This window comes from Anguilla anguilla, chromosome 6 (genome assembly GCF_013347855.1).
Source record: "Anguilla anguilla isolate fAngAng1 chromosome 6, fAngAng1.pri, whole genome shotgun sequence".
Classification (NCBI taxonomy): domain Eukaryota; kingdom Metazoa; phylum Chordata; class Actinopteri; order Anguilliformes; family Anguillidae; genus Anguilla; species Anguilla anguilla.
Genome location: NC_049206.1, coordinates 41,574,714 through 41,589,531, shown reverse-complemented (window position 1 = coordinate 41,589,531; position 14,818 = coordinate 41,574,714). Strand labels below are relative to the sequence as shown.

Genomic DNA, 14,818 nt, shown 5'->3' with positions numbered 1-14,818 from the left:
CTTTAAACAGGTTTCATAAGCTACAATTGTTTTGTGAAACACCCCAGGCATGAGTTCTGTCTTTTATGCATGAGTGATCTATGCACATTTTCGGAAATGAGCCCCAGTCCAGATGTTGCTTGTTACCCTTCATTATACCAATTCACACTAATCTAAATCTAACTTGTTAGGACTTCAGTACTTAAGGGGCTTGGATGCAGATAAAAATAAAATACACTGTTTTGAACAGTGTTTGCTGTTTATCTGGTTAAAAGTCTGACAGAAAGGATGGAAGTGAAGGATGCATAAATGGGGGACTTGTTGTGATGGCTTGTGAATGGTTGTCCAATGGGGTCATTAGAGAGGGTTCTGGAACCTCCCAGACTAGAGGGTAGAAGCTATATCCAGCGATAGCCTGTTGCCGTTGTTCACACAGCATTTCTTTTGATTTAACAGGGTTATCCAGAACTAGTATTAGTCATATTCCTGTGTATGCAGAAGTATATGATTATTTTATTCTGTTGAGGCACAACAAATCCTGTCAGCGAGCAGAGATTTAAGTGGATGCGGAAATTCTCAGCAAAACACATTGAATGGAGAGGAAATGGTCTTCTTGGAGATGCCTGTCTATACAGGACTTTCCCATACTAGACACTCTAAACGTTGTCAGGCAACAGGGATTGATAGCAAATAAATCTGAGATCAGCCATTCTTTATTATAATATAACTTTTTATTGATATTTAGAAACCAGTCATTGTTTGTTGCATTTCCATCTTCTGACTTTGATGAAAGAGAGAAACGGACAGCGCTCACTAGAAAATTATAAATTGCTGCTTTATTGCATCCATGTATGAATGCCCGACCTGCACAAATGTTTTGGCCTAGGCCTTCCTCAGTGTGCTGAATGTGCCAAAAAAAAAATTATTGTTGATTGTTCATCTTCTGACTTTGAGATTTTGTCCATCCATCTTTTAGATTGCCGGAAAGTGTCACGTGTAACTAATTACACGTGTTCCTTCAGCCTCAAAATTGCTGCCATAAGAATGTTGCATACACAGCTATTGTCATACAGTACATCAGGCACGTATGCATTACAGTGTAGAATAAATGAGGTAGGGGGCTGAGGGAGGTTGCAGTGCTGTAATTTCATTAGTGCATCTGTCAACGTGTTTTTAATTGTGTGCAACACATAACCGTTGTATCATTTTAGTGTTCACTTTTTTTCCATGTGATAATAATCAAAAGTCATTAATATCAAATATCATTGTTCATTGATAATATTTGATTTGCTGATTCTTTTTTTAAAATCAGGTAAATGTTAAGCCTGAAAAAATGTGTTTAAGTGACATGGTGTTGACTCAAGAAGCATTCTAAATTCTAAACTGGGGGTGGGTGGAATTTATTACAAAATTGAATCGCGGAGAGCTTTGAGGTTCCAATCAATATTAGTAAGGTTTGAGCAGTGTCCTACTCCTCACTGTCTTGTCCACTTTGATGTTGGAATGAGGTACTTCACAATGATTTATATTTGTTTTTCTCCCTCTAGCAAATCTTAGCTAAAGGCTGAAAAAACCGACCACTGAGCTAGCTAATTGTTGGAATTCAGATGCGGCCCTGTCTTCTTCAGACAGAGAACCCCTTTGATTTTGTTTTCAACTTCAAAGTGAGCCTCGGCACAAGCACACTACAAAAAGAGATGGAAGGTTGTCAGAACAGAAGATGACAGGGAAGCGATGAACGAACAATAAGTCTTTTTAAGCAATCATCTGTTTTTTTGAGGCATATGGGTAAAACAAACCTAATCAGGCTGTCTATTCTCTCAAGTTATAGCTGCTCCAATCACTTTCATCTGCATGAGTCACAAAATCAAAAGGATGATGATGTACTTTTGCTGAAGAGGTGACAGCTCTCTAAACTTCCACTTGATCAAAGAGGCTGGGGAAAGAATATAATAGCATGACTGTTAGTGTGTGCAGTGCCATATGGCACCCACAATTGGGGGAGTTTCAGAACATGTAGAATAAACATATCACTCAGTTTGACTGATAAAACCAACTGGATTCAGATATGGTTTAAATGTTTTTTTCTGCATCGAGCTACCTTACTGTAATAGAATCAGCCAGTGAATCAAGTCTCAGGAGAATGATTATTCAACCAATCAGTCCACAGATGAAGCACCACTTACCAATCAGTGCAAAGGTAATGGACATAACCCAATCAGCACACAGGTGAGGGGCCAGTCAGCCAATTAGAGTACAAGCAAAAGACCACATTCTCACAATAGGCAATATTAATTCAAGTATTCCATTGAAATGTTAATCTGCTTGTGCAGAACCTTTTTAACTAGCATGGGCACTGTACTATATTGTGATTATAGCATAGGGCAAGAAAAAGGGCATGCATCCAAAGCTTACTATATATTTTTCATAGAGAATTATAGAAGTATTATTTTTTTGGATTTACACAAGCTGCATCACACAAACGAGAAAAGAGTAAAGAAAATAGAGTAAATAAAATAATTATAGAAAATGAACTGAATCATTATTTTCTATGAAAACCTAAATTAACTGGGTTTTAAAAAATCTAAATCACAAAGGTATTTGCCTGATAACGCTGGTAATTTAATTTTTTTCAACATCGTCAACATATCCTATGAAAAGACCAAAACGACAATGTTTTTGTCCAGCTCTCAATTAATTTATCCTATAAACAATCATTGTCCATCTAGCCGAAGTTGATATACCATATTTTTTAAAACAAGTGAACAATATACTGTTGCTTTGGTCAGCATAATTCACCATTACGAAGAACCTGGCCTTTGTACTATTTACTGAAAAACTTTATAAAGAGAGAAGGATTGTTTTTTCGGTATGTGGACAGTAATTTAAGAAATGCAGAAACTAGTCCCAGTCATAATGAACAATTTTCTCCGAATTTAGCTCGAAGCAAATTTGGCAAAAACGGCACTGGCCATGTTTTTCATGTAAATAGTTTGAATTTTATGAAAATTAAAATATGTCTTTCTGACCTGAATTTTAATTACTTCAGTGCACAACTGAAATGATTAGCTTTCCCGGTTGACCACTAAATGCCATAGAAAAATGTCAAAAAGTACTTAGAGTTGACCTGAAACATTTTTGGTTTTGGTCTTTTCATAGAAAATGTTGATGATGCTGAAAAAAATGAAAATTACCGGCATTATCCATTAAAAGCAGGGATGTCAAATTTATGGTAGTTCACACTCGTAGAGCACAAAATGAAATGGATCGGTCTTTATTAGGTCCCCCAGGCAGGTAGTGAGTTTCAAGCAAAGATGCAAACATGAAAACATCCCAAGCTATAGAATGGTACACATCAGATTTCAAATTTAAATGTCACTAAATATCACTTTGATAACAGGTGATCATGAAGAAGTGATTAGTTGAATTGTGCCACCCAGACACTGCCTGGAACAGGCTGTTTCTTAGAACCAATTAGTAAATGGACTGCATTTATATAGTGCTTTTATCCAGAGCGCTTTACAATTGATGCCTCTCATTCACCCATTCACACACACACTCACACACCAACGGTGAAAGGCTGCCATGCAAGGTACCAATCAGCTAGTTGGGAGCAATTAGGGGTTAGGTGTCTTGCTCAGGGACACGCCCAGGGCGCCCTCCGACTGCCAGACAATCGCTCTTACCTCCTGACAAATATCTAATAAACATAAATGTTTTTACAAGGGGGCACCCGGATTTTAACCGGGGACCTCTTGATCTGCAGTCAAATGCTCTACCACTGAGCTATACCCCCTCACATTACAATTAGTCTTACAATAACAACATTGGTTAGGGAAACCATTTGCAAAGCTTTTGCAGGAGTAATACCTTTGTATTCCCACTAAAGTATTTGTCATCTGAGCACAAAACCTTGCTTCAGTGCTGTCCTATTACTCCATATGGGATTTGAGAAGGATTTTTCCAGAAATGGCCTCCTTCATCCCATCGCCACATAGGTGGAGTGACCAGGCCACTCTTGGCTCAGGGATGTTTCAGACATATATCGGTCATTCAGCTTTGCAGCTCTTTCAAAGTTACAATTGGCTTCAGTGCCCTTACCTGGTTCACGCTAGCTTTGCTGCCCAAATTTGAGGGACACACTATTATTGTTTGCTTGACAATGTGAGGAGTAGGTCAGAGATATGAATTCCTATTTTAAATAGTCATGATTACAAGCTCTTGGTCACTACATGACACTATATGAAAAATGATGTTAAATTTGAAGCAACTAAATGACAACTGCAAAGGCAGCCCCACAAATGAGTCATATTAGGTTTAATGCCAGTTAAAGCTAATAAATAGGTTTGAAAGTTAGTACTAATATATGAGTTTACAAAGCAACATGAGGCAGCTAAGATTGCCAAAGATGCCAAATTGCCGGTATCTGAATTGCAGGTGCATTGCTCAGAAAACTGCACAATTGCTTAATGTGGCAAGGGGAACAGTGTTGAAAATTAGTGAAGGCTGACAACATATTCCAAATGCAAAAACAAAAGACTGCATGAGAAAGAGGAACAGTTGCCACAAGTCATCAAAATGGACAGACAGACGCTTACACTAACAGGATAGCTGCTAAACATCCCAAAACTATGGCCCCAAAAATTACCGCAGAATTAACCCCTCAGCGCACACGTCAAATCTTGCCAATCCTTGCCCATTTAGGGGGTTCCCTATTTAAAGCTTTATAACTCCAGGTGTGTACACCACAGAGACTTGAAAAATGGCTTAAACCACCTCTGTGATTCAGTCTCATCAACAATCCAGAGCTTTACAAAGCTAGTATTGGCAGGACTGCCATTCAGAAACCATTTGTATTCAAGGCTAATTCCGAAGGAATACATGATGTAAGAAGCCCAAAGGAGAAATCCAGGAGAAATCTGGAGAAATCTCAAGGAAGGCTTCAATCCACAATGTCTGTTGCCCACTATTAAATGTGATGGTGGATTTGTAATGGTATGGGCAGCCATCTCTTGGTAGTCACTGGGTCTAATGAATGCTCTGCGTGGTCCTATAAAAGCCAAGATGATACTGCCCCCTTCCCCCATACACATGCTAAACATATTTAGCACAGTGTGAAGTAGATTTACACCTCCTTCATCCCTCAAAGTACTGGAAGCTTTCCTTCTTGAAGAATGGCCTAATATCCCACTCTAAATTGTTCAGAACTTAGATTTTAACATTCCAAGAAGGACTGAAGGTGTTTAGGTGTCCTACTCCATATTAGGTAGTTGATGTTCAAATTTTGTTAGATGTTTCTATTATTTTTCTCAACCTTTGTATATATAGACATACAGTGAGCTCCATAATATTTAGGACAAAAATATATTTTCTCTTAGTTTGGCTCTGTACCCTATAAATTTAGATTTATGATCAAACAATTCACATGTGGCTAAAGTGTACATTTTGGTATCACCATGTTGAAGTTACCTGCCTGCCACAAAAGAGTGTTTCTGATCTGTCGGATAGGTGTTAGGTGGTTTTTCTTCATTATGGTGACAATTCTTCTGCAATGAACTGTTGAGGTATTCTTTGGCTTACCAGGCCGGTTGCAATTACTGAGCTCACCAGTGCTCTCTTTCTTCTTAATGATGTTTGAAATAGTTCATTTTGATAGGCCTAAGGTTTGACTTAAGTCTTAAACTGTTTTTTCTTCATTCTCAGCATCATAATGGCATAATGGCTTCACCTGTATAATCAGTAACACCAGTGAAGCCATTTGTCCCAAACATTATAGTGTCCTGAAATGAGGGGGACTATGCATAAAAATTGCTGCAATTTATGTATGTTGCAACCAAAATATGTAAAAATACCCTTTAATAAAATCTGAGAATCTGCACTTTAACCGTATGTGAATTGTTTGATTACGAATCTAAAGTTGTAGAGTACAGAACCAAATCAATTATGGAGTTCACTGCATGTATAAAAGCTCCCCCTCCATGTCATCTGTAATTAGGTACATCTCCTTTCATAACCTATGCTCCCAAGCTCTTCCCAGTCCAATACCTCACTCATACCGCATCAATACTTTATTTCATAAAAGCTTTCTTTCTAAAGCCGGAAACAAACCACTGGAATAATACAGCTGCTGCACTTAGGCAGAGCATCATCTGTATCATCTCATTTTAAACAGAGCAAAAAACCAGACATTACTGACAAGTTATATAATATGTATATTTCTGTAGTCCTCTTGGGACTGGCTGAACAGCTTTTTCTTTTTTGCCATAGCTGCACATCTTAAATATATTATACATTTATAGTAAAGCATTTGTAGACACATATATATTTAACTGTGCTATAAAAAACAGCTCTTATTGATGATGATTCACTGTCAAAAAAAAGTAAAAAGGTGATCTATGAATAAAATGTAAAAACCAGAAAGCTTTTCCTTTTTGAAATAATTTTTTTTGGCCAATCGCAGATAGAGGGAACAGTGTGGGAACAGGGTGGTTATAACCCAGATGTGTAACTGAAAATAGAAGCAAGATTGCAGAGGCAGTGATTTTTAAACTTTTTTTTTTTTTTTTTTTTGGCTCAGATGGAAATTGGGGCCAGTATTTCACTGGCTTCTGTACTCGGTACCCACAGATAAAGGTTTTAACCCTCCACTGCAGGACACCTGCAGGACATATTACATATTACATATTATTTGACTCCTTGTCAAAAAAAACAACAACAAAAAAAACCAAACAACTCTGTTCTCCCAGTGATTAATCTCACTAGAGCTCAAAGCTGTACTCGGCATATCCTTTATTGTCATATTTTCCCAAAATGTCACATTTTCTTATATTTATGTCGTTTGAAATGACATGACTAAACATAAAATATCCCAAAATGAAACAAATATACATGTCCTAGATAAATGTTTTATTTAGCGCCTTTTAACGTTAACTAACTGTATTGAATAAAGGGTATGTACATTTAGCTGAATATTTCGAACATTTATTTAGGTAAATATAGAAATATTTAGTTATTGTCTAAATGAACCTTGGGCCTCTTTCAGAAAACGTTTATTAAATTCTTCTTACTTTTGATTTGAAAAAAAGTTCCTATAGCCTATGAGAAAACCAACACGGGATTTGTGAAACAATATGCTTGCCTGCTCATGTGATTAGCATAAGGAAACGCCTTCACATCACAGAAAAGTCATGCCAACTTCAGGGTCATGTGCAAACATCAACCAATAATCACTCTTTGCAAACATATCAGTGCAATCCCTAAAGATGCACTCTCTTCCGAAGGCACTAGTAAGTCAAAAGCAGCAATTTATGGAGTTAAATCTGTGTCTTTATTATGAAATAAAAATATATTTTATCAAGAGCAGAAACCTTTTGTGAAACCATTTGTGTGTTTACATTTTTTTTAGGTCAAGTTTTTGTGCGGTCTAGTTTTTGCATGTCAAATATTTAGTGAGGTCAAGTTTTGGCAGTTTCAAGTTTTTGCGAGATCTGTTTTTTGCAGTTTCAAACTTTGCAAGTAGAAATCCGGTGGGCGGGATCTATGTGGAAGGTTTTGCTTTAGATAAAACATTTTTTTTTTACTGCATAATCAACACAAATAACTTCATAGCAAATACGCCATTGCTAAGTGTTGGGTTTGACTGCATGCTTTTGGGACTTTATATATTGCCATCAATCCTCATCAGTCACTTTTTATCAATAAACAAAATTAATTTAACGTGTTACCAATGGTTATTTTTGCAATCTAACAAAAACTAGGTGTGAACAATACGGAGGCCTGTTTCCACCACTGAACAATAAAAAAGTTGGCTTAATCGCAATTTTTTTTCTTGGAATTGTGACTTTTTTTCTTGCAGTTGCAAGTTTATTTCTTGCATTTCTGACTGTTTTCTCACAATGGGTCCATTGCTGGATGAAATAGATGTTTTGGTCATTTTCATATTTTAAGTAGGCTACGTCTCAGATAGCAAGCAGCTACAGGCTGAATCTGTGCTGATTCTGGCCTGAAGTCAGCACTGCCAGGCTAGAATATGCGCAGAACACTGATCTGAAGGTCCTAGCAAAAAGATAATGGTAGTTTCCACATTTAGCTAACAGCTATCAAAAGACAATTCAGCATATAGCAATGGCTAGTGGAGCTAGCTAGCAACCAAGGGCTAGCTAAGTATTATAGTGTCCTTTATAGTGTGTGCGTGTTCTGTAGATGGTAGCGTAGCTAGCCACATAAGGACTGAAATATGTTTGGATGTCACAGTTTACAGTATAGTCACAAATGGGCCTATTTCACTTCAGTCCTGAAGTATTAAATAGATTTCACCGAGATATCAGTTAGTGTTCCCTTTAAAGAAGGAGTACATTCGTGTTGATGGCACCATTTTTGGAATTAAAATTACGTGAAACCGGAAGAGGTGATACACTGCATTTGTTTACTTCCATTCTGTGGTCGTTCTTTATCAAATAGGCCCATTGCAAGAAAAAAAAGTCAGAACTGCGATAAATAAAAACTCACAACTGCAAGAAATACAGTCAGAATTCCAAGAAATGAACTTGCAAGTAAATCAACCATTTTTTTTCTGAGGCAGAAATAGAAAAAAACATTATTGTAAACAGAAATAAAGCATAAAACTAGTGAAACCTTTGAGCTTATTCAGATAGGTTACTTAATGTAGTTATAAAATGAATTTATGCTTATTATTGTATTGTTAAACATTTTGTTGACAATATGAAGTCTGTAGCTACTTAAATTGAATTTGCATGAATAATAAAGCATTCTAAGTAGAAACCACTTATGCGTATATGCCTTGTTTCTAAACACGATCGATTCATCATACTGAAGATCAAATTCAGATAAAACAAGATGAATGCTATGATGTTCATGGAAATGTTCTCACAGTTTCACAGTTTACAGTCAAATCTGATTGTACGCATATTTTGTGAATGAGGCCCATTGCGTGCCAATGTCTGATTATGCTCTGATTCCTTATATCATATGTTCTCAGGTTTAGAATGTCATAATATGGCCTGTGTGGCTTCTTTTGAAGATTTTATGATATCATGTCCATTTTCACTCCCGAAGAAACACCTGAATGCTAGCTCATAGTGCACAGCAAACAGCACTTCTTATAATGACCATTATTTGTCTGCATTGTCGCTACAGCTCTCTGGCCAGCAGTGGGTGGCAGTAGCACCCTCCTGGTCACCTTTTGAATGTGAAATGTGCGATGCATGTTCCCATTTTCTTTGTATTAATATGTTTAATATAATATGTGGCTGTTATGATGGGGTGATGTAAGCATTCATCTTCAGACCAGTAACAGTAGGAATATTGCCATTATAATTTTGTACTCTATAGCTTACAGTATTGCTGTTGGCTTTGTATAACATCCTGCTGCATTTAAGTGTTCTGCAAAACAGTGCTTTAACCTACCTTTAACCTTCAATCCATTTGCTCCAGCCTAACCCCAGGACATCATGCAGTAAATGGAAGCAGAAGAGAGACCACTCCTGCAGAATTACTACTAAAATAGGGACAAATTATGACCATCAACAAGTACTAAATCTACCTCTGATTCTTCAGTAGAATGTACAACATTTCTAACTCACTGACTGAAATTAATAATTGATAACTGGAGATGATAATGAATGCATTTTAGGATTCCTGAATGGCTCAATACTGGTTTGGTTGGTTTCATTTCTGTGGAATAACTTGCTCACACGCTTCTATGTCAGGTAGAGGTTGTGGGATCTCATGCCGTTGCTCAGGTGATTCGTTTGACTGGCAGCCAGTCTGGTGAGTAGAATCTTCTTGATTGACGCAATGAGGAGTGTCATTAGCATTCCCTGGCATTTTCACAGGGCTCCCACTCTGCATTGCGTGATACTGCAAACAATCCCGAGTCACAGGGCAGAGTGGAAAGAAGATCTGATCTGTCATGGAAAAACTGAATAGTACGCCACATAACTTTAAATTTATCAGACATGCGTTTCAACGCAATCTGACAGCTCACTCTCGGGGTCTTTCTATAACGGAAGCAGCCGCACGATGGTAGTGACCATAATGGATCAGAGATTTTAAGGTCAGGCTGAGGCCATGAAATATATATTCAGCCACTATCTGCTTTTGCGGTTAAAACAACTTATATAGGTCAAGTTGGGTTAAAAACAAAAAACAAACTAAAAAACTGTATGTTATTGCTCTTGCTAAGGAATAATAATAAGATATAAAATAAAATAATAATAATAAGAATAAGAAGAAGAGAAAGAATAAGAAGATTAATGTTTTTCAGCTTATTTCCTGCATATACTATTATAATTCTGGCTGTTTTGTTCCAATGCTACTCATATGTACAATATTGGTGTATGTAATGTATCATGCCATTCTAGTATTCTGCATCAAATAGTTAATTAGTTAATGAATAAATGTACCTCATACAGTGATTGATAACCTAGCATACTTTAAGTGAACAAAATCTTTACCAGTTACTCCATAATCAGTTACATTACATTGTGCCTCTAGGTAGTGATAGTATATATACAAGTAGTCTTCTTTATTGACTTATGAAATCTGGAAAAAGAAGCTTCAAGAGCTTTCATTATGAAGCTGAAATATACTTTCTTGTGTAATGTAAAACTAAAACTTAATTTTGAATGATGGAGGTTGATTTGTCATTAATTATTTTTGTCAGCTTGCATACATTTTTCTTTTCATTTGTTTTCAATTAAGTCAGGTAAATAATTCTTACGGTGTGAGCGGGAGAAATGTTTTTTATATCTGGCATAAGAATGTGATGCCAGAGATATTAGGCTCTTTGAATTTGTGTTAGTGTAGAGAGAAAACTTCCAACACTGAACTCCATCTGAGGACAGAATTGCAAGGGCTTGCTTCCTCAGAGGGATTCATCCGTAATGAAATGATCAGACATAAATGCAGGTGAAGCACATTTGCTTGGCCATAGCCAAAAACGGCCATTTACCATACATCGTGGATATCTGATGAAGTCGTCCAGACCTTCCACACATGAGAGAGAAGACCAGGGAGCTTTAAAGAAGTACCCATAGAAGGCAATGTCTGCTGATGCATATCACAGTGGCTTCAGGATGGCTGAACCAGGAACCAGGAACCAGGAACCCGGGACATGACAGTATCCAGGACAACCACTAGCATGGGGCCCAGTGAGCTTGTAGGACGGTGACAGAACAGCCACTCTGGTGACAGACAGCCCCAGAGCATTTGAGCGGACTGGCTCAGCCCAATGCCACAGGTCTTGGGATGATGCTGTGCAATACATCCAACAGCAGGGAGCTGATCTTGTCTGTCTTATTCTAAAAACATTTTTTAAATTGTTTTTGTTTTCTAAAAAAGATACTAAATAAGTAACACCCATCACCCTTGTTTGACCAATTATATAAATTACTGCATATACTTGGTCCTCTTATATATTTTTAGCTTTGTAAAACAGACTCAGTAAAATTGCAATCACACGACTTATGGTATCAGATTTGCAGGTCATGATAGGTGGCCAGAAAATTATGCTGAAAAAGGATAAACCTAGAATTAGTTGTTTTTCGTTGTCACTGGGCTTCAGACTTCTCAAAAAATTAAATTGTGACAGATTAAAATGAAAATATGGACCACACAGTCAACATAGTAAAAGAAACACAGGCAATCAAAGAGTGTAGAGGAAACACAGGCATCTTCCAGTGCATTGAGATGTGCTCTTTAACTCCAGGAGAACCGGTGCTATCAATGGCATGCTCTATCGAACTAAGGGAATATGGGAAAACACATTCATATACTGCAGTGACCTCATGACCTTCAACAAAAAAGGAAATACATTGAGAAAAGACATGGAATTATGGGGAATCGGCCGACCACTTCGGGAACACCACACCCTGCCTTTGAGACCCTGCCCTCAAATTCACATTCATCCATGAGGGAGGTGCATTTTAAACAGCCTTTGCAGCCACAACCTCTCCTCCTATAGAAGCAACAATCCCCACAGAGGCCTGAGTCCATTGCTGAAGCAGGGCCAACGCAAGCTGTCTGTATAACGACATGAAAAGCTGACGAATCTGCTTTGCACACAAGACATTCTGGTTATGCCGCCAGTGGGTTCACAAACGGTTGTTACATCAGCTGCCACTGATAGGCTACTCATTAGGTAATCTTGCAGCAGCAGACCATCAGACCGGGAGACCAGTAGGTGGCATTTAGAATGATGCGCACGTAAACACAGGTGAAAGCCTCCCTCCTTGATTGCAAGGGACAGGGTGTGAACGATTGAGAAAATGAGAAGTGTGAGTGTGCTGAGATGTGTTGGGGTGGGAGGGGTAAATCTGGTAACTGTAGGAGACGGTATTGGCTAGGGGTGTGAAAGCCTAGGACACAGATGGTGAATGCTAAAAGAGGAAAATCACCCTTACTGTTGCTTCAGGGTGCCAAAAAACATAAAGAATCACAAACCGAAGAATCCTGGCATGATAGGGAAGCACGGATTTGACACCAGAAACCCCTTTGAAAAGTAGGACATGCCCAGACACGTGGTGCCCTCTCCGATATTCAACATCCGGAAAGACTTAGAAAAAAAAACTATCATCACAGGGTTAATATAAAAAATAACAACAACAACAACAACAACAACAACATCAGGATCCAGGACAATGTACACATAAAGCTAGCATTCTTTTAAAAAGTATCCATTTGTAATGTGCATTATCATTAGCACATCTAAAATATATCTCATTGTTTCCTCCCGTCCATAATTCAGATGGAGATAATATAAAATACAAATATAAAATCAGTGCCACTATTACAGCTTTTAAATATAACAGCATACCCCCATATTCAGCAGGTACTGTATTAGACTGAAATCGATCTCATTCGTTCTCTTAGAATACTTTTTGTTGTTTCATCCTTGGTTACACATATTTTGAATATTCTTGTATTGGAAGAAAATAGCATGTTTGGGATTCATTAAAAAAAAAACAAACTATTAGGTCAAGATGGAAGCACACTTTAGCTCCATTTCAGAAAGAATGTCTTTTTAAATAAGGAACTGAACTTGGAACCGGCAGTTGCATATCCCTGGAGAGGAAGGTATTTAGCCTACAATTTAAAGTATAAGTTATAAACTTGTCTGACATAAAATGTCAGCTATGCAATTTATTCTGGATAAAAGTGTCAGCAAAGCAAATTGACAGCAATCATGGCACATCATCATGTAAAAAAAACAGCTTCAAAAATGACATCTGCAAAAATAAATTTGCACAACATAAAAGATGAGTTTCTCCATTCACTTTTTTTCTCCATTCATTTCAGTCTGAGACAAGTATTCACCAGAGAAATGTTAATGCCTGGTTTAACCAAGGCTAACTAAATGATCAAACACAAAAATATCAAATCACAAAAGACAGCAATCATACACAAAACCGTGAGACTCTCCCTCAGCTGACACATAAACAAATAAGCTATAAATCACACAATACCTGATAAAGATCTTTACACAGCTGTAAAATATCTCTTTTCTTTATTTTGTCATAAGTTGCAAGGATGTCACTTTAAAAAAAATGTTGAAAGAAAGCTACAGAATAAAGCAAAAACAAAGCCTCTGTATTTTATTTGTTTTATATAATTTAAATTTCTTCATTGATATTTTAGTAGGTAACAATATATTATCTTTGTTTCATTTGTTTTTAACTTGTGCTTTTTGTATGGAGATGTTATCTAACAGAACATTTCTTAATGTAATCAACCAAATTGAATTGCATACACTTTTTAGCTTGTTTTAATATTTTCACAATGCAAGGGAATAAAAAAAGGATGTATTCCTGAAAGAAATGAAAAAGTCCAACGTGAGATCATTTACATAAAAAGAAATGTCTTAAAACCTCCAAAACCGATTATGTCAAGATTTTTTCTTTTCTTCTTTTTACATTAATTTCAAAAACAGATGATTAAGGATACAAATTGTCTCAGGTAGTTCCAAAGTCATGTAAAGTTCATGTAAAAGTTCTTGCCAAAATAATAAAATCTTTTTTTTATTGAACGAAGATTGAAAAGGCAAGGGGGCCTTTATTTCCTCCAGTATGCAGTCATTTCAGTTATTCTTCTATGTCTGTTAAACAACTTATGTTTGGTGTGGCAAGACGTTGCTGTCACTGTGAATTTATTCAATATTTTTTAAAAAAGTATTTCATTTATCCATTCATTGATTTGGCACATCCAAGGTTCACTGGAGTTGGGGTGGAGGTTACTTTTAAACTCAGGGGCAGGATCGGCAGAATACAAGGAGACGTTCCATTTTGCCCTTCTCCCTCAGTGTCCGTTTGATCACCAAATTCCGCCTGCCATTGCTGCTTTTTCTTCCAAGTCTCCTAGGGGGAGCTTGCTTGCTTTCCCATAAGCCACTGTGTTTGTCCAGGATGGCGATCTGCCCTAAGCAGGAAAAAAGAGGGTAGCACTTTGATTCGTTTGAGTTTTTTAAATGTTGTTCATGGCATTGTTCACAGACAGCGTTCGGCACTGTTCTTATCGTTGAACATCAAATCTGGTTGTAGACGCTTGCCTTTAACCAGCGGCCACGGTGGGCAACATGCCGGGTACGAAACAGTCCGCCGGTGGCATCAGAAATATGGCCCAGCGTGCTGTGCATCGACTCCGGCTCACAGTTGGTGTTGACCTGAAGGCACTTGGTTCTATGGCAGATAGGTGTTTCCACTCTTCGTCAGCTGGGCTGGTCTCTGCGAGTTCAAACGCAGAATGGGAACAAGCGCCTCACCACCCGCCCCCCCCCCACCCCCGACCCCCCCCCCCCCCCCGCCCCCCACGACGTGCGAGCCAC

The 14,818-nt window shown here is 37.7% G+C and overlaps 1 non-coding gene across 1 annotated transcript; it reads right to left on the bottom strand.

The window, feature by feature from the left end:
• Positions 1-3,703: 3,703 nt before the first annotated feature.
• trnac-gca lies at positions 3,704-3,775 on the bottom strand. The gene has a single exon. It is a non-coding gene; the product is annotated as a tRNA-Cys (tRNA).
• Positions 3,776-14,818: the final 11,043 nt, after the last annotated feature.